This window comes from Scyliorhinus canicula, chromosome 17 (genome assembly GCF_902713615.1).
Source record: "Scyliorhinus canicula chromosome 17, sScyCan1.1, whole genome shotgun sequence".
NCBI lineage: Eukaryota > Metazoa > Chordata > Chondrichthyes > Carcharhiniformes > Scyliorhinidae > Scyliorhinus > Scyliorhinus canicula.
The window spans coordinates 29286799-29314705 of NC_052162.1; the positions used below are offsets into that span (position 1 = coordinate 29286799).

Genomic DNA, 27907 nt, shown 5'->3' on the forward strand with positions numbered 1-27907 from the left:
GGTGCCGACGTGGTTGGCACAGTGCCGGTCAGGGGCCATTGTACACGGCCACCCCGCCGATTCCTGGCCCGGGATGGGCCAAGCGGCCATCGTAAAAAAAGCCGAATCCTGCCGGTGCCGTCAACACCTGCTCTCAGCCGGCAGGAACCCGCTGTGGGAGGGTCGGGGGTGGCCTGTGGTGGGGGATGGGGGGGGGGGGGGTCCGCCCAAGGGGGGGGGCCTCCGATGTGGCCTGGCCCACGATCGGGGCCCACCGATCGGCGGGCCGGCCTCTCTGGCTGGGGGCCTCCTTTCTTCTGCGCCGGCCCTTGTAGCCCTGCGCCATGTTGCATCGGGGCTGGCAGGTTGAAGGGAGCCACTGCGCATGCGCGCGTTGGCGCCGGTGCCACTGCGCATGCGCGGAACCCATGGCACCCAGTTGACACCGGGATCAGCAGCTGGAGTGGCGTGAACCGCTCCAGTGCCATGCTGGCCCCCTGTAGGGGCCAGAATTGCTGATCCTGAGGCTGTGTTGATGCCGTTGAGAAACGCGATGGCGTTTCCTACGGCGTCAACACTTAGCCTCAGGATCACAGAATCCCGCCCATGGCCTTCAGCATTTGCAGCTACCAGCAAGACACATCAGCAAACACAACCTGCAACATCACTTGAGATCACGGGCGCAATTCTCCCAAAGGGAGACAAACAGCCGACGGCGGAGTGAAACCCGGAGTGTTTCACTCCGGCGTCGGTGGCCGCTCCTCGCCCCCTATTCTACCCGCGCTGGGGGGCTAGGAGAGGCGGCGCGTAAATTCCGAGCGCCCGGCCTTGACGCTTGCGTCAAAGCGGCGCGCCGGAAATGACGTGGCCGGCGGCGCCTAAGTGATATCAGCCGCGCATGCGCGGTTGCCGTCTTCCCCTCCGCTGCCCTGCAAGACATGGCAGCTTAGTCTTGCGGGGCGGCGGAGGGAAAAGAGTGTGTCTTTTAGAGACGCCAGCCTGACAATCGGTGGGTACCGATCGTGGGCCAGACATCTGCTGAGCACGCCCGTGGTGCTCGATCCTCCCTCCGCCCCCCACAGGCCCCACACTCACCGGTCGCGCGCTGTTCACGCCGGCAGCGACTAGGTGCGGTTGGTGCCGGCGTGAACCAGTCGGGTTCGGCAGGCCTCCTGTCCCATCCGGGCCGGAGAATCGCCGGTCGGCGTGAGAAACGGCGAGCGGCGATTCTCCGAGCGGCCTGTTGCAAAACGCGACACGCCATTTTGGGGGGGGGGTGGAAGAATCATGGGGGGTGCCAGGGCGGCGTGGCATGATTCGCCCGGCCCTCCAGCGATTCTCCCACCCGGCGTGGGGTGCAGAGAATCGCGCCCCACATAACTAACATTGCTAATTCCCTATTAACAATAGCGTTCAGCTATGCAACCAGAGCTGCTCACAGTCATAGGGAGTTAAAGTGACCTGTACCATATTGCCACAGACAGGGCTCTGCCCTGGAGGCGTTTGGTAGGACATGACCAGTTGTCCATGTTATGGGGACCCACAATCTGGGGGATGGCCTGTAGTACCTACGAGCTCTGAGCTCCTCACCCTACCCCACCAAAGGCCCAGGTGTGACCCCCCTCCCCCCCATCCCCCGGGGGCTCCCCTAGCCCCTTCCAATTACTTGTGCAGCAGCTCCAGTGCCCCTGGGCTGCATGCCCGCTTCAGAAAATGGCTACTCAACTCCTCCGATCCCCACAGGAACTATTGTGCTAGGTTCCCATTTATAAACAGGTGTGCTAAAGGACACCCACATGACCTCCCGCTGGGGAACCGGTTAGATCCCGGAAGGCAGTTAGATAGGGCGTCCATCTTGTTAATGAGATGGCGATTGCCCACGATTGGTGTTATCTGGTACCTTGCCACGTCCCGGCTTGATCCGGAAGACCCGCCAATGGGAGCGAGCTGCTGAGATCGGAAACTGATCGGCGCTCGGCGGGGATCCCGATTTCGGCCTCCCACATGGTATAACTGCCGCACAGGGATCCATGCTGGGCACCATGCAGCCGTTAGATTGCGTACTCAATGTCAAGACTCAAGTAAATAAACGTCACTTCAGCAAGGCAGCAGTACTTGTGCAACTGCACACGAGGAAGTAATCAGTGCTTTCAGTGACAAGAAGGGAGTTTCAAAGAAAAATAAATTGGCAGAACATTAACATAGTCATCTCCTAAGTGGGAGGAGAAGCTCATTAGAAGCTTTACACGTATGCTTCTTTTGGACAAGCCATCATCAGATTTACATTAATCTCTCCCTGCTTGAATGCAGATGTATTTTTGAAGACTATTTCTTGAGGTGAAACATTATATAAAATGATTAAAGGATGACTAGTGTGCAGAAAACTGAAATGGAGTTTTAATCAGAAATCTTGTCATGTCATGGCAGAAGGTACCATTTGCTCGTTAAGGATCATTGAAGAGTTAAATGAGGGCAGCACGGTGGCACAGCATTTCTGCCTACGGCGCTGAGGACCCGGGGTCGATCCCTGCCATGGGTCGCTGTCTGTGTGAAGTTTGCACATTCTCCCCGTGTTTGCGTGGGTTTCACCTCCACAACCCAAAGATGTGCAGGGTAGGTGAATTGGCCACTCTAAATTGCCCCTTAATTGGAAAAAAAAATAATTGGGTACTCTTAATTCATAAAAAAACCCAGCTAAGTACAGAGTTATTAAACTTACCTGAATTCATTAACAAGGAAAAATCTATCAAGACAGAGCCTTCAGCCAATGCCAAAACGTGGCAATGAGCATTTCCTACAAGACAGAATCAAACCATCGCCCCTTGACATTCAATGGCATCTCTCACTATCAACACCCTGGTGGTTGCCATTTACCAGAAACCGAACTGGACTAGCCATATAAATACTCTGGCTACAGAGCAGGTCAAAGACTAGGAATCCTACGGCGAGTAACTCATCTCCTGACCCCCAAAAGCCTGTCCACTATCTACAAGGCACAAGTTGGAAGTACAATGGAATACTCTTCACTTATGTGGATGAATGCAGCTTCCAGACATACGCCCACTGCCATCTAGAAGGACAAGAGCAGCAAATACCTCGCAACGGTACCAGCTGGAAGTTACACACCAAGTCACTCACCACCTTGTCTTTGAAATGTATTGCCGTTCCTTCATTGCCGCTGGGTCAAAATACAGGAACTCTCTCCCTAACAGCACTGTGGGTGTACCTACACCAAATGGACTGCAGTGGTTCACAAAGGCGGCTCACCACCACTTTCTCAAGAGCAATAGGGATGGGCAAAAGTGCTGGCCAAACCCTCAAACCTGTAAATGACATCCCCGTCAGGCTCCCTATACTGTCTGTCTCAGATCCTTCAGCAGCAAACCTCAATCCGTGATTAGATTACCGATTAGGACGCAAAATGCAAAAATCATGCACCAAGAAAGTCTGCTGAAAATAATAAAATTATGGTACACCTGAAGGACACGGACGATGCACAACATGATGCTGATTCAAGAAGACAGATGGGAGTGGGGAGATGACAGGGCCAACTGACCATGCTTAGAATTTGAAGGAACGGGCATGAATTCGGAACTTGAAAGTAGTTGCAAAGAAAGGCGTTAACATATTATCAGTTACTTAAGTAATACTTACCAGACCAGTTTCACAGGATTTGCACTCGCTGCCAAAAGTTCGGTGTTAAGGTAGACATCTCTTTTCCCGTCTTCACGCAAGTTGGTCTGCAGTGTCTGGGTCAGCAGCAAGAGGACTTCAGATATTTTAATGTGTGAATTAAAAAGGCGACTGCCGATGGGAGGCAGGGTAAGGTTGAAAGGTGCAAGCATGCAGAGCTCCCTGACTTTATATCAGAGGAGATGACAACGTGAATTAGTAAGCTTCTGAGTCGCTTATTCTAGTTCCTCAGTGAATTTTCATCAAGTGAGAGGCAAGGGAGCAAAAATTGTGTTTTCTTGCGAAGGATCATACACTGGAGACTCTTCAAAAGAAAATTTGTTGGGGAGGGACACAACTTTTTGACTCATTTGTGATATTTTTGTTTAATTCATGACCATCTGAGCTTGCTGAAGAGGCTACTCCCAAATAATTGAAATACACTGTCTAAGTGACAAAAAAAAACACATTCCATCCAGATGTGTGTAATGTTCACAAAGGACAAATCCTTATATTGGCTAAAATTCAGTTCACTTCTGGTAGTTTTCAGTAAACGATACATTTTTTGTGTCAACTATCTGGGGCTGGTTCCAAACACAAAGTCAAAGTGCCAAAGATATCGGCATTGCTTCATGCAACGGCCGTCATCTTAAACAATACAGATACTTACCATTTTCATCCAGTGAAAAGTCATCTTGGGCATATCGGAACTTTTCTGGACCACAAGCAATGAACACATCATCATCGCCAAAAAAATCCTGTAGACACGCCACCTGCAGAAACCAAACGGCAGTTTATTAGTGTATTAAAAAAACAAATGAAGAAAATGTTATTTAATCCAAGCATACTCCTTCCACAGACCATATACAATATTGTCGAACAATGACCTTAGATCTACAATTCAAATTTCTGAAAAAAATATTCTTCAACCTCAAAAGAAAACTGAACAAACCTCAATATTTCCTGGGCCTACTATCTGCCACACAAGTACAGTAAGAAGTCTTACAACACTAGGTTAAAGTCCAACAGGTTTGTTTCGAATCACTAGCTTTCGGAGCACTGCTCCTTCCCCAGGTGAATGAAGAGGTGGGTTCCAGAAACATATATATAGACAAAGTCAAAGATGCAATATGATACTTTGAATGCGAATATTTGCAGGTAATTGAGTCTTTACAGATCCAGAAGGTAGTGATTCAAAACAAACCTGTTAGACTTTAACCTGGTGTTGTAAGACTTCTTACTGTGCTCACCCCAGTCTAACGCCGGCATCTCCACATCGCACATAGAGTAGCCATTTGCACACATTTGATCTGTTTCTATAATATTCTAACAGAGATGCAGAAAGCCCCAGTATTTTTAGTTCTGTGCTGTGAGAACCGTGGGCCCGTTTCTTCCATTTTGGAGTCTAAGTTGAGTGACGAGAGAGGAACTCGAAGTTGGGATTGGGACAGTTGACCATGCGCGATCTTGCGCTTATCAGCTCATTATCTATGCATCAGTGTGGAGCACGATGACTATCGTGGCAAGGGTGGGCAGGAAGTCACCATCACCTCATGGGATCATGGGCACCATATTTAAAGGACACCCATACAGGCTGCACTATCCTTTCTATTTTTCCGGCCACTGCTCCACTCTTCCCTGCTAACCATTCCTCCCTTCCTTGGTCATCCTCTATGCAACGTACACTGCCACCACCCGGTCTCAAGTATCAGCTGTCATTTAGAGACACTCCCTAAAGAGAATAATGCAGCAGCAACTCACTGTAAATTATGGAAGATATCCACTTCACCAGGTGTATGCCACTTACATGCAGTCAGAAAAATAAACATTCTAATTTTAGTGGGGAACTTAATTTGGAGAGTGGACTTCATTCCAGCATTCCTGTCTTGCTGATGCATTGCTAAAGGTCTTCCCAACATTGTACATCGGGAAGCTCCTTTAAAGTCCAGAGAATGTAATTGCTAAAGTTCATTCCGTCATCAGGAAACTGATTTTTGGCTTCACGCCAAATTAACTGGCAGGTTCCACCCACATCCATTAAATTCTACCTAATCTGTTTGCTAGTAAGAACAAGTGAGTTATCATACATATATTAACATATCCCATAGAATCCCTGCAGTGCAGGAGGAGGCCATTCAGCCCATCAAGTCAGCAACGACCCTCTGGAAGAGCACCCTATCTCGGCCCACTCCCCCACCCTATCCCTGTAACTCCGTGCATTAATCATGATCAATCCACCCAACCTGGACATCTTACGACACTAAGGGGCAATTTTGCATGGCCAATCCACCCAACCTGTACATCTTTCGACACTAAGGGGCAATTTTGCATGTCCAATCCATTCAACCTGTACATTTTTGTACTTTGGCAGGAAACCAGAGCACTCGGAGGGAACCCACCTAGACACGGCAAACTCCATACAGGCACACAAAGCCAGAATCAGACCCGGATCTCAAAGATTGGAAACTTGGCAGTGGAAGGAATGCCAGCTCTATATGCCAGCTTTTCACGGCACGTCTAGTGAGCCAGGAAGAGCAGGAATGTTCCCCAGCCATTCTCCTGTTCCCTGGTTCCCCTTAAATATCGGGCCTTTGAAGCTGGGTGATCAATTCTCCATTTTCCAATGCCTGTAGTCGTGTAATATGTGTCAGCAACCAGGTGAAAAATAATATTTGTTTTCATTCACCAAAATGATTTTCATTAACCATTGAGGGGTGTTAGGAAATGTACACAACACAAAATGAAAATGAACAACGGGCCATACAGACTGGATATACCCTCAGGTGAAAAGTGCTCCATATGTAAATGAATTACAAGTTGCTCTTCAAATTACACCCAATACAAAACGTGCATTAATTTTATGCAAATCAGAATAAAAGAATCAGGCACAAGGAGGGAGCCAAATTAAAGTAGTTCAGAGTGCAGTACTACATAAAATGAAAACCTGTAACAGGGAATTAATTTGCATTTTAAAGTATTCAAATAACAGATGAGGAAATTGTAGGAGTGTGAACTGATGATAGCTTTCACTCCAAAAATTTCAATATGTGAAATTGGAAATTCAAGGTCATTCCAGGGTCAAAGTGATTGTGCAATTGCACTGTGTCAGCTGGAAATAAATGACTTAAATGGATCTAAAGTATGGAAGAAGAAAAAACTATTAAATCTGTTCCCACAGAGTCAAGTTCATCATTAGCTCTATTCAAAGAACTTTGAAAATTCAGAACTGCTGTAAACGTTTCTCTAATTCCACAAGATTCAGTCAATAGTAGTCATCGGATTTACAGTGCAGAAGGAGGCCATTCGGCCCATCAAGTCTGCACCGGCCCTTACAAAGAGCACCCTACTCAAGCCCACGTATCTACCCTAACTCCGTAACCCAGTAACCCCCACATAACCTTTTTGTACACTAAGGGCAATTTAGCATGGCCAATCTACCTAACCCGCACACTTTTGGACTGTGGGAGGAAACCAGAGCACCCGGAGGAAACCCACGCAGACACGGGGAGAACGTGCAGACTCCGCACAGACAGTGAACCAACCCGGGAATTGAACCTGGGACCCTGGAGCTGTGAAGCAACTGTGCTAATCACTATACTGTACTACTGTGCTGCCCATGAAGCAATCACCCACAAATTTAAATGTGCAAAGAACATTTAGCACTCAATGGGGTAATGGGTGCTTCCAACTCCTGTGTTTTTACTCATTGCATAACAGCACTGCTAGATGTACAGCAATCCACTTTGACCCATATAACTGACCCACCGGCTGAGTAATACTTCAATGTTCTGTTCAGTTTCAAAATGGAGTTTAATCATCGGAACCTCGTGAAATGAAACTGTTATCAACAATAATGTTGTTGCTTCCCCATGAAAGGAGGGGAAAACGTGCATTCACTTCGTACTTTTCATGAATTCTGGTGTAGGATAATGGTCTGGTACAGTGGGCAGCACGTTAGCATAGTGGGTAGCACGGTTGCTTCACAGCTCCAGGGTCCCAGGTTCGATTCGCGGCTTGGGTCACTGCCTGTGTGGAGTCTGCAAGTTCTCCCTGTGTCTGCGTGGGTTTCCTCCGGGAGCTACGGTTTCCTTCCACGGTCCAAAGATGTGCAGGGTAGGTGGATTGGCCAGGCTAAATTGCCCTTAGTGTCCAAAAAGGTTGGGTGGGGTTACTGGGTTATGGGGATAGGGTGGATGTGAGGACTTGAGTAGGGTGCTCTTTCCAAGGGCTGGTGCAGACTCGATGGGCTGAATGGCCTCCTTCTGCACTGTAAATTCTATGATTCTACAATAGGGACATCCCACATTCACCACCAGTGAGGTAGCCATTTCTATGAATATTTAGAATTAGTACCAGCAATGTACCAGTGATGTCTTGCAATTGAAATTCAAAGTGAAACTCTTGCAATAATGAAGATCACAGAGTAAATTAATTTAGGAGTGGTGCTTCCTCTGAGTTACCAAGTACAATATCAGCAATATTTTTGTGAATAATTATTCTATTTATTATTTGTCATAAAATGATAAATATGCTAAGCACACATTTACAATTTCAATAGAAATACCATGCATACGGAATCTTCACAAGTACGATATATCACCACTCAGGTTCACAGATGAATGTACACCTCCAGGTTATTAAAAGGTCATGAACTCTGGTGTGAATGATATGATCATAAATCACAATCCTTAGCTTCATATTGGCATTTAATGTTGATTAAAGTTCAGGACAGGAGAAAAATATACCCTTAAAATAGTTACAAGGCTTCTGCTTTTTGATTTTTTTTTGGTTGCAGGGAATATGTTATTCAGGGAAATCCCTGCTCTTCATGGTAGCACAGTGGATATCTCTGTGCCAGGGTCCCAGGTTCAATTCCCGGCTTGGGTCACTGTCTGTGTGGATTTTGCACGTTCTCCCTGTGCCTGCGTAGGTTTCCTCCAGGTGCTCCGGTTTCCTCCCACAAGTTCCGAAAGATGTGTTGTTAGATAATTTGGACATTCTGAATTCTCCCTCTGTGTACCCGAACATGCGCCGGAATGTGGCAACCAGGGGCTTTTTACAGTAACTTCATTGCAGTGTTAATGTAAGCCTACTTGTGACAATATAGATTATTATTTTATTATCATTCATAAAATACTTATTAGATTATGTCATTTGTATATTATTCTCTTTAGACATTGATATGCTTTGAATTTTTTGGGATTTGGTGTTTAATAATTATGATTTCAAAAAATAAAAGAATAATCTTTCACAATATAGTACATTAATACTCTTTCCTTACAAAAGTGCTTAATAGGCATTGTGTGTAGAAATGTATTTATTTTGAACTGCTTTCCTTTAATTACAATGGGCACAGGTAAGGGTGAGAGAGGATTATCCATGAAAAATATAAGAGTTACTTATTGAGTATTGCACTGGGGTTGTGGTTTCAAATGTTTACCTCATAATTAGAGAGTCTGCAAGTCTTTCCCCACTTTGCTTCAGAGTCCAGCATTTTTGTTTTGTCAGGTACAATTTCTTGGACATTGTGACAGCGCAAGTCTGTGGCAGGATTATCGGAGACTGGTGCTGGCCTGATTTTTGCACTGCTGGCCAACATACCAGTTCATCAGCATCGTCCCATCTCCACGGCAGATGAGGAGCAGAACGCATGTGGCGGTGAGCTTGAAAGTCCAAACGAGGCCGTTGATTGGAGGTTGACTGGGATTTTCCAGTATACTGTGGTGTTGGGTGCACGGTAGCTTCTTGGTGGCAGGCCAGGAGAGACAACGCTCCAATACGACGTTGAGGCCCTCTGTCCACATGCTGGCCACAGCTGTGGTTGCAGGCTGCCCTGTGGAGAGGCAACACCTCCACAAAGATGGTCCGAAATCTCTGGCCATTTTTGAACTTAAAATATTTTGGAAGTGCTGAGAGGGCACCTGAAGGTGGATGCACCCCCCTCTCAGCTTTCCCTGCAACACAGACTCCAGCTCTCTCAGTCCTGGCAGGCCTCCTATTTGGCCTTACAGATTGGAGAGGCTGCCCTCTGTCATTAATTGGATGACAAGTGTGCCCTGCCCACTGGACACTGACAGTGCAGCAGAATTCAGTGATTGGTTGCCATTTGATCACAAATGAAAAATCCTGCACCAGAGCGAAGAAGTTAGTCACCATTCTGTAGAACTAGCTCAGCCCTGTTCTTTACAGCTCAGCCTGCATTAAACAAAATTCCGATAGTAATGAAAAGCAGATGCCATAAAAATATGTGCCAGTATTTAGTGATCCAAAATTTAGATTGGTGTTGGGGAACAGAAACGCAGAGAGCGAGAGACAAAGACAGTAAGAATGGGTCAATCAGGACGGTCAGTTCTGTCACGCATGTGAAAATCTTTCTATCATTGTCGTTTTCTCTCTTAAACTTGAAGAATGCAAGGAATTTTAAAACAAGATATATAGATACACTTCATTTCTAACCCGCTTCAGAAAAAGGAGACCAGCTGGCTAAGATCACAACTTAGGACAATAGCATTAAAAGCTGAACTATTCATATTCCCCTTACATAGTAGGGAGTCAGACCAGGTTGTTAATGAGGTCAGGCTAAATCGCTGGCTTTGAAAGCAGACCAAGGCAGGCTAGCAGCGCTGGTTCAATTCCCGTACCAGCCTCCCCGAACAGGTGCCGGAATGTGGCGACTAGGGGCTTTTCACAGTAACTTCACTTGAAGCCTACTTGTGACAATAAGCAATTTTAATTTTCATTTTTTCATTTCATAACAAAACCCTAAGGCTCTTTAAGAAATGAGCAGAAATCGCTCACCACTTTTGAGAACACAGACCTAAAATCTGACACAGAAATGTAAGATGGTGCCATGGTGGCAGAGATTCAACTCAAAGACATTTTGACAAACCATCTCAAGTCGTTTGCAATAAATCGAGCAAAGGATTCTGTGGTACTGCTCACCTATAATTGGTGTGTGTTTTTGTGCAATGTAACAGTTATTGCTGCTCTGCAAGACCCAAGTTCATTCAATGGGTGCTGCATCGTCACACCTCGAAAAACCATCACTGCCAGAAATCCCATTTTTCCTCCACAGTCCCATCTGTTATCACATCACAGCAAATCTGGCAGCCCGTAAAACGTATCTGTGTAACTACAAAAACTAGAATAATATTCAAGAACAGTCAATGTTGCTGTGCAGATTTTTTAGGCCTTCCAAGTGTAAATGAACTGAACCAACTGAACCGGAGGTACACAAGCATGGATAGCAAGACCTCTTCCTGGAACATGCAACCATGTATGTTAGTCAGCCAGTTGCCTGATGCTAACCACTCAATGTATCATTGAGGCACTACAGTTGACCTCAGCCCATCCAGCTTAGGGTGGAGAGAAGAAGAATCCGCAAGCGCTTCCACTCTTGTTCGTCATTCAATCACCTTGCTGTCCATAGGCATAACTGATTATTGATTGAGCACAAAGTATGCTCAGCTGTGATGCCTTTTCCTGCCGAATAGCTCGCTGACACTCTAAGCAAGCCTCATACAAAACAACAGCTCTTCACCAATATCGCAAAGGCCAACACCATCCATGAAGGTGTAAAATGCTTTTAGGGGAGCAAAGGAGTGAAATTGTGTGCCTGTGGTTTATGGCATGCACCTAATTCCAACAAGATTATTGCCATGGCAATCATTTCCACAATTCTCCCGACTATTTTTGTCTGTATTTATTATGATAAGCAACAGGAGAATTGCTGTTAAAGGCTGCAATACCATTTAAAAGGTCAATAGACATTTAGAAACCACTTCAACTCTGAGTCTAACTCCACCCATAGCTTCCCATTATTTTACATCTCCAGCATCCACCTTGGCAATGGAAATGGGAAACGGATATTCCTGACTAACTACACTGCAGCACTCTGATTCCTGTCACTGCTGATTCCGTTGTAATCACCAAACATCTGTTTCCCATTCTCTCTCTCTCTCTGGATTGCAGGCCCAGGCACACACAGAGCAAGTGCACACCACTTGCAGATGGGCAACTGGTCACTTAATCCAGAACCTTTCTGCATATATTGAATGGCATCTGTGAAACAATTCCATGGATTTATTTGAAGAACACTTATCGAGGTCTTTATTATGTAATTTTCTGCTTTCTTACACTGTTCTACTTTTTTGGGGGGAAATTTTTGACATTATTTTTTCTATATCATGATTTTCTAATTAAAAACAAGTCTTGTTCTCTTTCTTCTTTCCGATGCGTAACCCCCGAACACTCTCACCATGGGCTATGGTGCTTGGACATCAACACGTTTCCATCACCTCATTAAGCACCTGTTCATAATATGTTATTAATCTAGAGGTGAAGGGCCCGATTTACCGGCCGCGTTGCACCCGAAAGGGAGCATGGTGCAGCCGCTAGATGCCTGGAGAGGCCTCTTGCGGGCTTCCCGACAGCCAGAAAGCCTTGTGAGATCTACCCAGGTCTCGCGAGGCCTCGCGATCAGGCTCCCATCCACAATGGACGGGACCAAGCCTCGCATGCCTAAATAGGGTTAAAAGGCGCATAGGTGTGTTCACCCAGGATCTATCGGGCTCCCGCCAACTGCCGGCCTCCCCAGGGAGTCCCCAGCTGGGAGCTATTCTGTACTAGTCCACACAGGGTCTCCCGGGCCACCGGAGGCCAATGGGTGGTCAGAGACAGGGCACCTTGGCGCTGCCAAGGCACCTGGATGGCACTTTAAAGCCGGCAGGAGAACTGTGAGAGTGCCAGTGCCAGGTACCAGGGTGGCACTGCCAAGGGTCAGGTCCTGAGTAGGGGGGTGGCAGGGTGGGTATGAGGGGCATCCAGAGATTGGTGGGAGGGGAAGGGTGGGGGTCCTGGAAGGGGGGCTCAAAAGGTGGTGTGAGAAGGCCTCGAGGGGAGCCCTCAGCAGTGCCACAGCAAGGTGTCATTCCTTGAGTGGTATGTGATAGTGCCCATGTGTGTGTGTGGGTGGTTACATTGCACGTGGGCAAAGTGGTGTGGGGGAATCTCGAGCTCAAGAGATGGAGGCACCCTTTCAAAATGGCGGCCCAATCTCTGAGGAGCCAGTGTGGTCAGCGAGTTCAGCTCCCCAGTGATGAAAAAAATTCTAAGTGTGGGCTAGCCTGGAGAGGAACACCCCAGGGCTCAAAAAAGTGACTAAGTGTAGTTACATAGTGCTGGGGAACTCCCAGCAAAACCTGCCACATATGACACTTAGGGCGCAAAGCAGCTCGCCGCGGCGCAGCGTGGCTGTTGAAAGTCAGGAGACCCTGCTCCCGGATCTACCGGGCTAGCAACGCCTCGCGGGATGTTGCATGGCGAATCCCGCCCACAATGGGAGGATCACGTTCTCACAAATCTGCATATTAGAGCAGGGCAGTAAGCCTCACTCTAATGCACAGATTCCCACATTACCTGAGGCTTTGGGATTCAGTCCCTTCGTCTCAGGCACCTTGGCCAGCGCTGTTTGGTACTGATCCCCACAAACGGGGACCAGATGGAGCGGCACTCATGGGGTGTCTCCAAGGGGATTGGAGGCCCCCAGCTGCATGCCCTTTGGGTAAGATGGTGCCCTGGCACTGCTAATGTTACCTGGGTACCCTGGCAGTACCAGCCTGGCACCCTGGTAGTACAACCTGGGTGACAGCCTGGCCCTGCCAAGTTGTACAGGTGGCATTGCCAGCTGGCATGGGCATTGCCTGGATGCCAGGTTGGCAGTGCTAAGCTGGCATTTTATGCATGCATGCGATCGGGCTCGGGTTTCCCGGCGTGGGTGTTGGGGGGGGCGAGGGGGTGCCCAGGGTCCCTCCCATATTGTTTTCGGGCTGGTGAGGGGATAGGTTGGGGATTCTTTTGGAGGCCTCGGAGATCTCTTGCTACAACAGGGAGTTCCGGCGAGCAGAGCTCCCCATTGTAAAAAAACGGGGCTATGTGTGGCTGGGGCCACGCGTTCCCTGTTCAGGCCCCAAAGCAAGTCGCGTTGAATTGCCATGTGTTTCTCAGCACTGCGAGTGTCAGGAATCATGTGGCTAAACACGTTCGCTAAGGGACTTTGTTCCCTTTTGGGAAGATCGCACCCCTAGAAACCTTTCCTTTAGATTGCACCCAATGTGACATGAGGCATTTCAACTGTGAGGCATATCCATCTGAACCTAATTTCCCCTTCATGAGAAATGCAATCATTTTCCAGCATGGTTACCAGATTTGTATCAGAAACCCAAACCCTGACTTATATACCATCCTTATCCTGAGAATTTTGAGGATAAATTGCCTGGCCCTCATCTACATTGTGAACTACTATAACATTGGTACTCTGTAATTGTGCCTTTAGGATTAGTTCAACTCTATGTGCCTTCTCCCGATGTGGAAGGCCTCGCTTCTTGAAAGCCAGATCACCCTGCAACAGTTTCAGCCTCTGAAGGGATACACCACTGGACCTTTGATTCTGGACTCTGTACACACGTCAAAGTACAACTCTTATTTTTAGTGTGGCCTTGCCTTGTAACCATTTATTTCCCTTATCCCTCTTACTGTCTGAGTGTAAAAGTGGTGGATGTTGTGAGACCCCTTTCCTATGTTGTGTATGTGTAAAATAAATCAACCTCTTACTTTACCATATTTCAAGATTGTGGTGGGATTATTAATAGGGAAACTAAAGGGTTGGGGAAACTATGCCACCACTTACAAAAATCAAAACTCCTTTTTTGTTTACAACCAGGTAATGAGGAGAAATCAGGGCTGTTTAATTTAATCCTCCTCAGGTCCATAACAGAGGGCACTGAGGCAGACTGCAGCCTCCAGCACACATACACCAGTCTGGCCCCAGCTGAATGGCACCATAGGGTATGGGTGGAATGTCTAGTGGGGAAGTGTGCATTCTGTCGCCCTGATTCTGTCCCCCATCAAGTCAAGGCCACTCTCCTGAGGTAGTGCATTGGCACGGCTAAGGTTCTTCTAGAGAACAGAATGCAGGAGTTCTGATATTCCATGAAAACTGCTTCCAACAGTGGGCCAGGAAGCCAGGAGCTTCCATACCAGCAGTGTGAGTGGCATAGTAACACTACAAGCTTCCATAGCAGCATGGAAGTGCTTTGCGCTTAAAGGATGCAGGTATGTGTAACAGCGTGATCAGAGGAAAACATTCGCATGACCCTCTTTTTTTATTCTTAATGGGATGTGAGCATCTTTGGCAAGGCCAGCAATTGCTGCCCATCCCTGATTGTCGTCAAGAAGGTGATGGTGAGCCACCTTCTTGAACTTCCACAGTCTGTCAGCACCAATGAAAATGGTCTAGCCAACTAAATGGGCAGATTTTAATGTGGGCAATTGGCACCAGCTGGAGAGTCAGCGAGAGCCCCATGTTGCCTATTTTTGGGAAAGGCTGCTGAATTGGTGGATTTCCTGGCAGTACCACCAATGAAGTGGTGGCTGCTGCAGGTAATCGAGGCAATTCAAGGCCCAGGACCATCAAGGGACCCAGTGATGAGCAGGAGGTGGTTTCCAGAGTTTGGGTGTTCACTGGGCCGCTAAAGCCCTCCAAGAGCTGCTCCTGCACCTGATTTTGCAGCGGACACCAAGCTCTGACAAACATTTTCCTTTTCCTGTAGCTTGGTCAAATGAGAACTCAGGCCTTACATTGTAAAATAAAATGGCATCCTCCCCTTAAACTCAGCATTAGACCTTATTTTGCTGGAATACAAAACACTCCACAGTTTTACATTAAATTAAGAGCACTCGACTGCTTGTGATGCAGTGCAGCAGAATGATTTTTTAAAAACCCACAAAAAGAATTATTTTGAAAAGGAATTAAATGTTCAACCAGGGTACAAAGAACAGAGGCAGATGTTCTTGCTTTTACCTATGTCTGCGTTGGTTATTCAGCATGACCAATATTTCCCTATGCAGGACAATGATTTTTCTATTCATTAGATTTAGGCGTCGCTGGCCAGGTCTATTTAATGCCTATCCTGAGGGCATTTAAAGGTCAAGCAGTCACATGTAGGCCACCAGACCAGGTAGGTGTGGTGAATCACAATCTAGTAATTCACACTGTGTTATATTTTATGTGTTGTGTTCTTGTAAGCTCGGTATACGAGCAGTTGCGCGGCTCCGCCCATAGGGGGAGATGAGGAGTTTGTACTGGGCTCCACCCTTGGTTCCGCCCATGGCTCCTCCCACTAACCAGAAGTATAAAGATCAGCTGTTGTGAGCCTGCTGCCAGTTCATCTCGTCGCAGGCAGGCTCCGTTGTAAGACTATTAAAACCACTGTTCACTTCCAATCCCGTGTCTTGTGAATTGATGGTCACATCAATTTAATAATCTTATCGTTTTTAATTTTGCCCCTTTGTGAGTTGTCAAACCTAAAGGCAACTGATCTTTGGTCGGTGATGAGGGTTAACCTCCTACTTGCGAGGTAGTACCTCCAGTGTCGTATAGCTTCCATGATGGCATGTGCTTCCTTTTCGACCGAGGAGTGTCGAAGTTCCGAAGCGGAGAGGGTTCGGGAGAAAAAGGCTACTGATCTCCCTGCCTCATTTAGTGTGGCTGCGAGAGCGACTTCTGAGGCATCGCTCTCTACCTGAAAAGGGACGGATTCACAATCCTTCTGACCTTTTGGGTTTTAAGCAGGAGGTGTCAAAAAAGGTACCACAGGGATAACTGGCTTGTGGCGGCCAAGCGTTCATAGCGACGTCGCTGTTTGATCCTTCGATGTCTGCTCTTCCTATCATTGTGAAGCAGAATTCACCAAGCGTTGGATTGTTCACCCACTAAACCGGGCGCGACCCGCTCCGCGGACAGTGGCAGGTGGGGAGTTTGACTGGGGCGGTACTCCTGTCACATCGTAATGCAGGTGTCCTAAGGCGAGCTCAGGGAGGACAGAAACCTCCCGTGGAGCAGAAGGGCAAAAGCTCGCTTGATCTTGATTTTCAATACGAATACAGACCGTAAAAGCCGTCACCAGGGATTTCCCGATCTGTGCGGAGTGCAAACCGCACTTCTATAGACCAGACAGGGCCCACCTGGTAAAGGCCTCCCGGCCCTTTGAACGCCTCGCAATCGATTTCAAAGGGCCCCTCCCCTCGACCAATCGGAATGTATACTTTCTAAACGTAATAGACGAGTTCTCCCGCTTCGCCTTTGCTATCCCATGCCCCGATATGACCTCCCACACAGTCATTAGGGCCCTGCACAGCAACTTCACCCTGTTTGGTTCCCCAGCTATATACAGAGCGACAGGGGTTCGTCCTTTATGAGCGACGAGTTGCGTCAGTACCTGCTCGTCAAGGGCATTGCCTCGAGCAGGACTACCAGTTACAACCCCAGGGGAAACGGGCAGGTGGAGAGGGAGAACGCGACGGTCTGGAAGACCGTCCTACTGACCCTCCGGTCCAGGAAGCTCCCGACCTCCCATTGGCAGGAAGTCCTCCCCGACGCGCTCCATGCTATTAGGTCCCTCCTATGTACGGCCACCAACCAGACCCCTCACGAGCTGTTATTTGTTTTTTCCAGGGGCTTCACTCGGGGGGTTTCACTCCCAGCATGGTTGAAGACACCGGGCCCGGTTCTCCTCCGGAAGCACGTCCGTACCCACAAAACTGACCCACTCGTGGAGAGAGTGCTCCTACTCCACTCGAACCCTCAATATGCCTTTATTGAATACCCTGACGGCCGTCAGGACACTGTTTCCCTCCGGGACCTGGCACCTGCAGGTTCCAGCTCCGACACTACTACCGCCGGGGTACCCCTCACACTACACACCACCCAACGCCCCGCGCCCGGCGCCCCCACGCCTATGGTTTTCCAGCACTCCCCGTCGCCAGTCGAACCAGTCGGGTACGAAGTCCAGACCGCATCACCCCCGGAGTCCGCCATGGTACCCTCGCCGACCGCCACCACCCAGCCACCAGAAGAGGCTGCAACCCCGGTGATTCGCAGATCTCTGAGGACGACTCGACTGCCGGACCGACTCAATTTGTAGACCCATCACCCCCGCTGGACTTGATTTTTTTATAGGGGGTGAATGCGGTGAATCACAATCTAGTAATTCACACTGTTATATTGTATGTGTTGTGTTCTTGTAAGCTCGGTATATGAGCAGTTGCGCGGCTCCGCCCATAAGGGGAGATGAGGCGTTTGTACTGGGCTCCACCCATGGTTCCGCCCATGGCTCCTCCCACTAACCAGAAGTATAAAGCTTTGCAGTCGTGAGCCTGCCTGCCAGTTCATCTCGTCGCAGGCAGGCTCTGTTGTAAGACTATCAAAATCACTGTTCACTTCCAACCACGTGTCTTGTGAATTGATGGCAGATTTCCTTCCCTAAAGGATGTCAGTGAACCAAACGGGTTTTTACAACAATCAGCAATGGTTTCATGGTCATCATTTGACTTTCAATTCCAAATTTTTTTTTACTGAATTCAAATTCCACCAACTGCCCTGGTAGGATTCGAACCTGGGTGCCCAGATCATTACCCTGGGTCTCTGGATTACTAGTCCAGGGACAATATGACTCTGCTACTGCCTCCCCCTGTGCAAATGAAATTACTAGCTACTGCAGTAAAAGGCTTCCACACTCTGCAAGTAAGTGAAATACCTGTCACAGAGACAATTAAGCATTACACTTGGCTGTAAATTAAATTCTCAATAGAACTGAAATGATAAATTGAGCGCCAGTGAAAAATTATGTTAGCAGAAGTAGGTCACCTTCATCGGTAGAAGGATGTCGTAATATGCTAATAAACAACCCTATTGTAGTGCCTGCTCACACTCTTTTTGCTTCGGGAGTTAAGGAAGGAAGGAAGGGGGGAAAAGAAAGGAGAGCTGAGATCATCCTATAAATTGAGTGCTGAACCAATCTAGTTCAGAATTTTGGTCACAGCAGCTGTCGCATCTGGCCCAGAACCTAAAAGAGGCAAAGGCCCTGCTGGCGGAAAACTGTCCGCTTTATTTAAATCTGCAGCTGTGAGTGTTCCAGCTTCGTCAATCTTTCAGCTTCACTCCTTAGTTTGGTACAATAAGAATCTACCAGCAATTCCAAGAACTGACTTTTCATGCTGCTGATTTAAAATGTCACCCCTATTTATAAACATAGAACTCTTCAGTTCATTATCTCGAAAATGGTGAAAATCCCACGTCGTTTCATTGAAAGTTAATTTTCTTAACCCAATCAGTTTACCCAACAGTGAGGAATGTCGAATTAACCTGCCCGTGAATGGTAGGGTCTATGGGGCCCCGCGTATTGGGCCTCAAACCTCAATTCCTCATGGCGCACTGTGGGAGAAGGCGAGACCATTATGCGGTGGAAGGTCAGGTAAATGTCACTGTGGCGTGCAGCTAAGTGTTGGCCTCAAAGGGTGAGGGAGGAGGAGGAACCTGTTGGATTCGCACCTTGTGTGAGGGATCTCGGGCCCGGGTTGGGGGACCTCGGTGAGCCTGAGGGTTCGCTTCGGAAGAAGTGAGGTTGGGATTCAGTGGACCCCGAAGATAGATGTGTTGAGTGCATATTGGCAGGAGGGAGTCACTAGGTGGCCAGATGTTACACGATGAAAGCTCCAGAAATAGATCCAAAGTTGGCAACACTTGGACCCATGGGCCTGAAGAACTGACTGGGAGCAGCAATGAACAGCAGTGAGAATTAATGTGGAACTGGGTGAAGCAGGACTGCTCCTTCCCACTCCGCATTCAGGTGGGTAATTTACCTTTATTATTGCAGTCATTCTGTGAGGTTGGTCTAACTGAATGTAGCCAGCAGCAGTGCTCACTGGAATAAACGCTGGAAATACCCGCAGCACCTGTAGACTTTCTCTTTCGAAGCATACTGCCTGACCTGCTGAGTAATTTCCACATTTTCAGTTTTTATATCAGATTTCCATATCTATAGTATGTTGATTTTGTAATGGTGCTCGGCTGCCTAAAGCAAAACCAACCTTCCCTCAAGCAGCCTTTAAATTCTGCTTCAGACAGAGGTAAAGGGCGCCTCATTGGTTCTTATCTAATGTGACAGATGGCACAGATCCAGCCAGAAGCCAGAAGTGGACGCACTCTTCCAGCCCAGTGTTTTGGGGACTCAGGAGGCCACCTATCCCTTGAAAAACTGCCGTTGTGCAGCCTAATTTCCAGGCCTAGAACCCTGAAGGCTAACGACTAAACTCATGTTATATTATTACTATTCCTGTCAGAATCCCAGTTTGGTCTGTAAGAGTGGTTAAAAGTTCACTTGGTCATGTGACCTGTGCAATCTTCCAAGTCAATGTTTTCAATTTTCTGAAAAATTGCTTTTAAAGCAATTCAGCACGTTAAAAAAAAAGGTAGGAAAAAAATCTTTTTTTACAAATACATTTACGGGATGCGTGTATCGCTGGAATAGGCCGGCATTTGTTTCTCATCCTTAGTTGCCCTTCAGAAAGTGGTGGTGAATTGCCTTCTTGAACCGCTGCAGTCCCTGAGATGCTATTAAGGAGGGAGCTCCAGGATTTTGATCCAGTGACAGTGAAGGAACAGCGATATATTTCCAAGCCAGGGTGGTGACTCTATTCCTTTAAAAAACAGTTTGAGAGTTACATGGCAGGGTGGATATAGAGGGATATGGGCCAAATGTGGGCAAGTGGGACTAGTTTAGTGATAGAAACTGGGCAGCATGGACAAGCTGGGCCGAAGGGTCTGTTTCCATGCTGTAAATATCTATGATTCTTACCGGAGTAATTTTGACTTCCTGCGAGTTTAAATACGCAATGGTAAACTGGAGGTTGGCAGCGGATGAAGGTTTAAACCATTTATCTTGACCTTGCACCCAATTCATTGGCTTAAAAAACCCCAATGTATGCACACAATTTAAAAACATTCTTGCCATATCTCAAAACACATTTACCCTTTTGCAGCTGAGACGAATTGTCTTAAAAATAAAACTGTAGGCCTGAGACCTTGGAAAGTGGCTGTTTTCCATTGTTGAGGTGAGTGTTATCCAATTACTACCACATCATCCACAAACCTCATTATAAAGCTGAAATTAAAACATGGATTATATCGGTGCAGCATCCTGCATAATTAGATTCTTTTATCACTTTAATGCAACTCAAGCCTAATTGTAAACCTGTAATTAAAACGTGAAGTTTATTCGCTATTCCCTGCACATATTAACTGATTTTTCCTGTTATCTAATTTAATTTTGCCTGTGAGCCTAATCGCGCAACTGGAACTGGTTTGAGAATTTAAATCTAACGCTGCTTCTTCTCTGCTCACCAATCTCCGCATATGTCAGGGACTGGGATTGTCTGATTAATGTACGGGTTGACATGTCATACGCACTTGTCCTGCACTTAGTATCTGTCGTTACAAGAAAAAAAATCATATTTATTCATTACTAATTGTAAAGATCACATTTTAAGCACTTGCAGATTTTGAATGTGTCTAGATTCTAAAGACTAAACTTGAAACAAATATAGTCTGGCATTCAGCAGAGCTAGGCACGACATTGCGCAGCGTACACTTAAGATTCTTTGGACAAATTAAAGTTGAAGGGTGCTTATAGCAGGAATGTTTCCATTCACATTAAAGCCTTCCACCTTCAAATTCCAAATGGGAGTTTAACTTTTCCAACCAGATTTGACAAAGGTATTTTGATCCACATTATCCTCCCTCTTCACATTACACATGCCAACTTGTCTCGAGGTCAGAAACTGTTGACTCCTCATTTAACCGTGCAAGACTGGATCCCACCCACTATGTGTGGGATTCAGATCGTGAGGAGTAACGGCCTTCGGGAACACCGGTGGGATTCCAGCGCGATTGGTAAATCGCGCCCCGAGTGTTTATGACGGGACTGAATTGTGTGTGGTTCGCATTCCTTTTGGGTACTAATGGGCTAGTACTCAATTCTTTTTTTTTATAAATTTAGATTACCCAATTATTTTTTCCAATTAAGGGGCTTTTTAGCATGGCCAATCCACCTACTCTGCACATTTTTGGGTTGTGGGGGCGAAACCCACGCAGACACGGGGAGAATGTGCAAACTCCACACGGACAGTGACCCAGAGCCGGGATCGAACCTGGGACCTCAGCGCCGTGAGGCGGTTGTGCTAACCACTAGGCCACCGTGCTGCCCTGCTAGTACTCAATTCTGAGCAACTCCCGGCCCAGCAGGCATTCTAACCGCTGATGCCAGAGAGAGTGCCAAAGAGCCTGGCAGCTGGAGCTGTTTTTAAATGTTCCACTTACCACATGCTTATTGCAGCCACCAAGATGGCTCAGAGAAGACCTGCCCTCCAAGGTCGGGAGTCCGGGTTGGAACCACAGCTCCATGCCAGTGAAGAGCAGACTTTTCCCTAGTGTGGGCCACAGCCTCAAGACAGCTCTCCTGAACACTGCCTGGGGGGTGGGTGGCAGAGGCAGTCAGCAGTGCCTGTCTGAGCAGGAGCAGACAGCTGGTGGTTCGGCGGGGTGTCACTGGTGAGTCCTCTGCCCTGAGAGGGGCAGAGAACCAGGGAGTGTTCCAAAGGCTACAGTGCAGGTGTCCTCTGGTTGGGGTAAGCTCTGCTGATCCCCTGCTTCCTCTCCAATGGGGCAGCACTTCTGAGGAGTGCCAACACCTGGTGGGCTCCTTTTTGAGCTTGGCGTAGCCCTTGATGATACAGCTGGGTTATGAGGGTGCCAAGAGGGGCGGCCCAGGTGGGCTCCCAGATGACCAGAAACCTTCTGAACATTTAAAGGACACAGGCAGCACTCAGCAGTGTGAGCAGCCAGGAGCCTCTAAGTAGCACCAAAAGGGTGAGTTTAAAAGACAGACTGCAGCAATGGTGGCCTCCTGATCCCAAGGGAAACACCCCAAGTCCACGGACCTGGCATTCATTCACTACCTGCTATTGCCCCCAGTCCAGGCAGATATCCACCAGAAAGCACACAGTTTTCGACGGCTTTTCAGTATTTATTAGTCACTCCCCCTCTGCAGCCATGGCGCCCAGTCCACATTGGTAAATACTTGGAATAATTCATGTCCATGTGACTTTCACCTGAGAAAAGCGGAGCATTGCGGAAGGGCGGAACATACTGTGTCGAAGCAGCGCATCACATTTACATGCATGTAAATACTGGGTTTGCATGCCACTGCCGACACAGGGCGCAAATCCCGTTATTGCCACCAGCGAAAGACCGCATGACGCCCGAATCGGCACCAGGCGTGTGCCTCTATTTTGGCTGACACCTGATTGCGCTTTGCGGTGTCGCGAGGCAGAGAATTTAACCCACTCTGTGATCTGTTGGGCACTTTGGATCCGTGAAGTAGACATAGACCACCAACGCTGAAGATGGTTCAACATTATTTTATTAACTCTTATAAAATGCTAGAAATACTATTCCTGTGGGTTTACACGATGCTAGATTAACTAGAGACCTGTGCCTGTCCGAACCAGTTGAATCACTCAGCACGTGGTGAGAATCTATATTGTAACTGATAAGCCCTTGTGCTTCTGAGAGGCAGCATCCTGAATGAGCGGGAAAAGTGATGCCCTCTGTCTTTATAGTGCGTGTGTTCTAACTGGTGATTGGCTGCGGTGTTTGTGCATGTTGATTGGTCCTAGTGTATGTCCATCAGTGTGTGTGTCTGCACCATGATATACTGGTGTATATTGTGACACTGTATTCCAACGCACCCAATTTCTACTGGCATCATTCTTCCCATCCAAGCAGTTAAGTTGGTTAATTTCAGCAGGCGTTAGGAGTAGATCTGGGGTGAAGTAATTGCCTATTTTGTGTTTTCTCTTTGTAAAAGTCTAGACATTTCAAATAAAAGGTTTTATCTAAAAAAAGTTACTTATTTTCTTCCACTTCCCGATTTAAAGATGATGTAATTTCTGTTGCCCACCAAATTGCCTCAGCATCCTTTGCGTTCATGTTGGCATTTTCTCCCTCCACACTCCATAAATGTATAAGTTTCTTTTCTAACCCATACCAAGCATCATCCTGATTAACCCTGTCTTCCACTCAATTAGTGCTGCATCTAGCTGCTCCTCCTCCCCCTCTTCTTCAAAGCATTATTCCCAGGGTTTGTCTCTTTTCCTTCACCTTTGACTGGCTTCTTGAACTTCATGCTACTCTCCCTTCATTTCACTGCAATCCACTATCATTCCTTTTTCCATTGTTCTCTGCTCCCCTCTTTCCTATTTTGACTTCCTCCTTGTCCCTGGTCCCTGACTTTCTCACCATCTATTAGTACACCAATCCTATTTTTCCGCTCTCCTCCCACAGAAGTCCCTTATCTACGCTTCCTGAATCTGGGACCAGTGGACTAGGCAAATCGCATCCTCCTCTCAGTGCTCTCAACTGTGCTCAGGATTGCTACCTTTAGCTGCACAAAGGAATGGGGGTGGAAGCAGGAATCATGGCCATTAATGCTGCGAGTATATGGAGAGGTGAATGGTGTCCTGCGTGTTGTCATTGATTTCAGGAGGAGTCCGGCTGAGAAGGTCAGGTGGAGCTGTGTTTTGTCAGTTGTTGTTAATACAGTGACATGACCGTATAATAATAATAATAATGATAATCTTTATTAGTGTTACAAGTAGGCTTACATTAACACTGCAACAAAATCACTGTGCAAATCCCCTAGTCTTCACACTACAGCGCCTGTTCGGGTACACAGAGGGAGAATTCAGAATGTCCAATTCACCTAACAGCACGTCTTTTGGGTCCAGGGGAGGAAACCGGAGCAGACATGGGGAGAACATGCAGACTCCGCACAGACAGTGACCCAAGCTGGGAATCAAACCCGGGTCCCTGGCGCTGTGAAGCAACAGTGCTTACCACTGTTCTACTGTGCTGCCCGTAAAGATGCCCCAGCGGTGCACCATTCGCAGGCAGCAGGATTCCCTCTTCTCGCTGCTTGTCATTAAGATTTCCGATTGAAGCTACCCCACGATGCCGGTAAAACCCATGGGCGGGTGTGCACTGGTGGCGGGAAGAGATGCCGGAGAATATCGACCGTGGCATGTATCAGGTGTATCAACTCAGTGTCATAAAAAGTAAAGAGCCATAGTCTGCTTTTCTTCTTTGAGGGGAAGTGCTGATCGGTGATTTCATCTGAGGATCACCACACCTCAGGTGAGGGGTAAGGTTGACAAGGTGGGGCCTTCATGAATAACCTCGGCCAGTACGGGAATTGAACCCACGCTGTTGTGGGCAGCACGGTAGCATATTGGATAGCGCTATGGTTTCACAGCGCCAGGGTCCCAGGTTTGATTCCTGGCTTGGGTTACTGTCTGTTCTCCCTGTGTCTGTGTGGGTTTCCTCCGGGTGCTCCGCTTTCCTCCCACAGTCCAAAGATGTGTAGGGTTAAGTGGATTGGTCATGCTAAATTGCCCTCATTGTCCAAAAAAGGGTGGGTGGGGTTTACGGGAAAGGGTGGAGGTGTGGGGATAGGTAGGGTGCTCTTTCCAAGGGCTGGTGCAGACTTGTTAGGCCGAATGGCCTCCTTCTCACTGTAAATTCTATGATTCTATGTTGGCCTCTCTGTGCATCACAAACCAGCTGAGCTAAACCATCCTCTTTGAAGCACCTTGCGACATTTTATGATATTAAAGGCACTATATAATGACACACTGTTGTCATAGTAACATCACTGGACTCCAAGAAAACATTCAATTAAATTAAAACTGCACAGTTCTAGATACAAACATAGAGATTGATGGCTAATAATTGCTAAATGTGAGGAAGCAGCGAGTGTTGTCAAGCATGGGAAATGTACTGAGTGGAATTCCCAAGGAATTGTTGTTGTTTATGAATATAACAAATAGAGCAGATTTAGATGTTTATTGTATGTCAATTGTAGTCAAATATATGCGGGCGGAAGGCATTGTTAAGATTGTTTCAAGTATATAAAGAGAGACACTTACCAGCACTGTGGTGTGGTTGTGTTTGGAGTGATGTACTTGTAATATTTCAATCTGTGAATAAATCTAAACTGAGTAAAGGTTGACTTTGGTTTCATACTTCACCAACTGGCTAGTAGGAGTTCAACAGCCATAACATACATCCATGTATATGATGGAGTGCAGACAGGCAGTGATTGACACACAGGATGACCAGTGAACACAGCAGCCAATCACCAGACAGGACACAACCACTATAAAGCCAGAGGGCACCAGTTTTCCCGCTCGCTTGGGATCCAGCCTCTGAGACAGTCAGAGCTCGTGAGCAGCAGCTAGTGCAAACACCATGTGGTAGTCAGTCTGGTCAGGTTAGCCTCAGGTCTCCAGTCAAGTCAGCATAGTGTCAACCCACAGTGAAGCATGTATTATAGTTAGATGTTCAATAAAATTGTGTTGCATCTCATCAAGTGTTGGAAGCCTGTCTCTCTCTACACTGCATCAAGTGCAGTCCACACAGACCCAACTTGCCCAACACATCAGAGATTGCATATAAATTATTTAAATTTATAGATTATCCTAATCTGGGAGAAGAGGGAGCACGATCGCAAGATTTTCTCATTTCCCATTCACCCAAGAGCTTGGTGAGATTTTTCTCTCATGCATCGCCCTCTGCACAATGATTTCACTTTTTTTATCCTGCTCAAATGTTATATTTAAGCCAAAAGCAAGTAATTTCTCAAAGAGTTCTCATTCCTCAATATAGAGACTGACGAGGGACATTGGTGTCACTGAAAAGCATTTGATAAACTCAAACTGAGAACCTTGATGCCAGCAAATGAAATGATTCATATTTAATATATCAATGTGGAGAGAAAGCTATTTTTATTCATTTTCTAAATATCACAATGTTCACGCCGTGCTAGTAATCACAGTCGCTGAAGGGTGAATATTCCGGGCTAGTAATGTGACAGCTCCAAAATCTTTTCACAGTGGGTGGTTCAACAATTCGGCAATCTCCAGCAGTGAAGCCAAAAACATCTTTAAATGTCACCGGCAATCTTTAGACCCTTATCTGTCAGGTGAATGCCTGTACCCTTTGTAACCCATTACAGCCATAAGCTTGTAGCACTCAAACCAGAAGGTTGTGAGTTCAAGCACTATCACAGACAGAATCGCTGGTGCAAGGTAGCACTTTAAAAGAAGGTAAAAGCATCTAACCATTCATTTGCTACCTGTGCGATGTGTCATTGCTCAGGTTGTCTGTGGAGTTCATCAGCGTAACTTTAATAATACACTTCAAAAGTGTTCCATTGATGAAAATGTGTCATCAATTTAAATCCAAACTCTTTCTTTGCATGATGCGAGCTTTGAAATCCTGTCAATGGTTTTATTTTTTAAAAAGGACACCAAAAGTCTAAACATTGATTGCACATCATTCTGTTGAGACACTCTCACAGTGAAAATCTGCTATTACTCTGCGTTTATTTGAAAGCAGGTCACAGACAGATCAGCAAGTTGAATGGATAATTGCATTTACAGTATCACTCATGGTACTGACTCATGGAATTCCCTGGAGGGAGAGATGTGTACGCTGGCTGCCTTTTTCACCTTAAGCAGCAGACAAGCTACTCACACATGAAGGGTAAACACAGTCCTTCAATTCATTCGAGATTTGCTTATGAAAGAAAAGGGAGCTTTTCACCACAACGCGTGTTCAGACCAGGTTTAAGAAACCACAGGTTGGAATTTGAGCTGGATCCACCAACACGGTGGGCAGCACGGTGGCACAGCGGTTAGCACTACTGCCTCACAGTGCCATGGACCTGGGTGCAATTCTGGCTTGGGTCACTGTCTGTGTGGATCTTGTACATTTTCCCTGTGTCTGCGTGGGTTTCCTCCAGATACTCCGGTTTCCTCCCACAGTCCAAAGACGTATGGGTTAGGTGGATTGGCCAGGCTAAATTGCCCCTTAGTGTCCAGGAATGTACAGGTTAGGAATGGGGTTCAGTGCTACGGAGGAGTGGTTGGGTGAGTGGATATGGGTAGAGTGCTTGTTCGAAGGGTCGGAACAGACTCGATGGGCAAATGGCCTTCTTCTGCACCATGGGGTTCTATGATCACCTATGGGACAAAGTATCAGCAGTCAGTTTGGGCAATTTTTCTCAAAAAAAATCCATTCTGTTTTCAAAATGCACCAACATTTTATTTTTTAAAGAGGTTTCAATATGGCTTCTGCTATTCCAATTTCAGGGAATTTCCAGGAAACATTTCACACAGCTACCTATCTATGGCACAAGGACAATATTGGATCATTTATTTACATGATCATTTGCAGCATTTCCTAAAGGCATCTTGCGAAATCCTCTTGTTCAAAGGGACTCCTCTCCTTTGCAAAAGGCCA

The 27907-nt window shown here is 47.0% G+C and overlaps 1 pseudogene; it reads right to left on the reverse strand.

Annotated features, from left to right (window-relative positions):
- LOC119951135 overlaps positions 1 to 27907 on the reverse strand; it is a 222396-nt pseudogene that overhangs the window by 49108 nt on the left and 145381 nt on the right.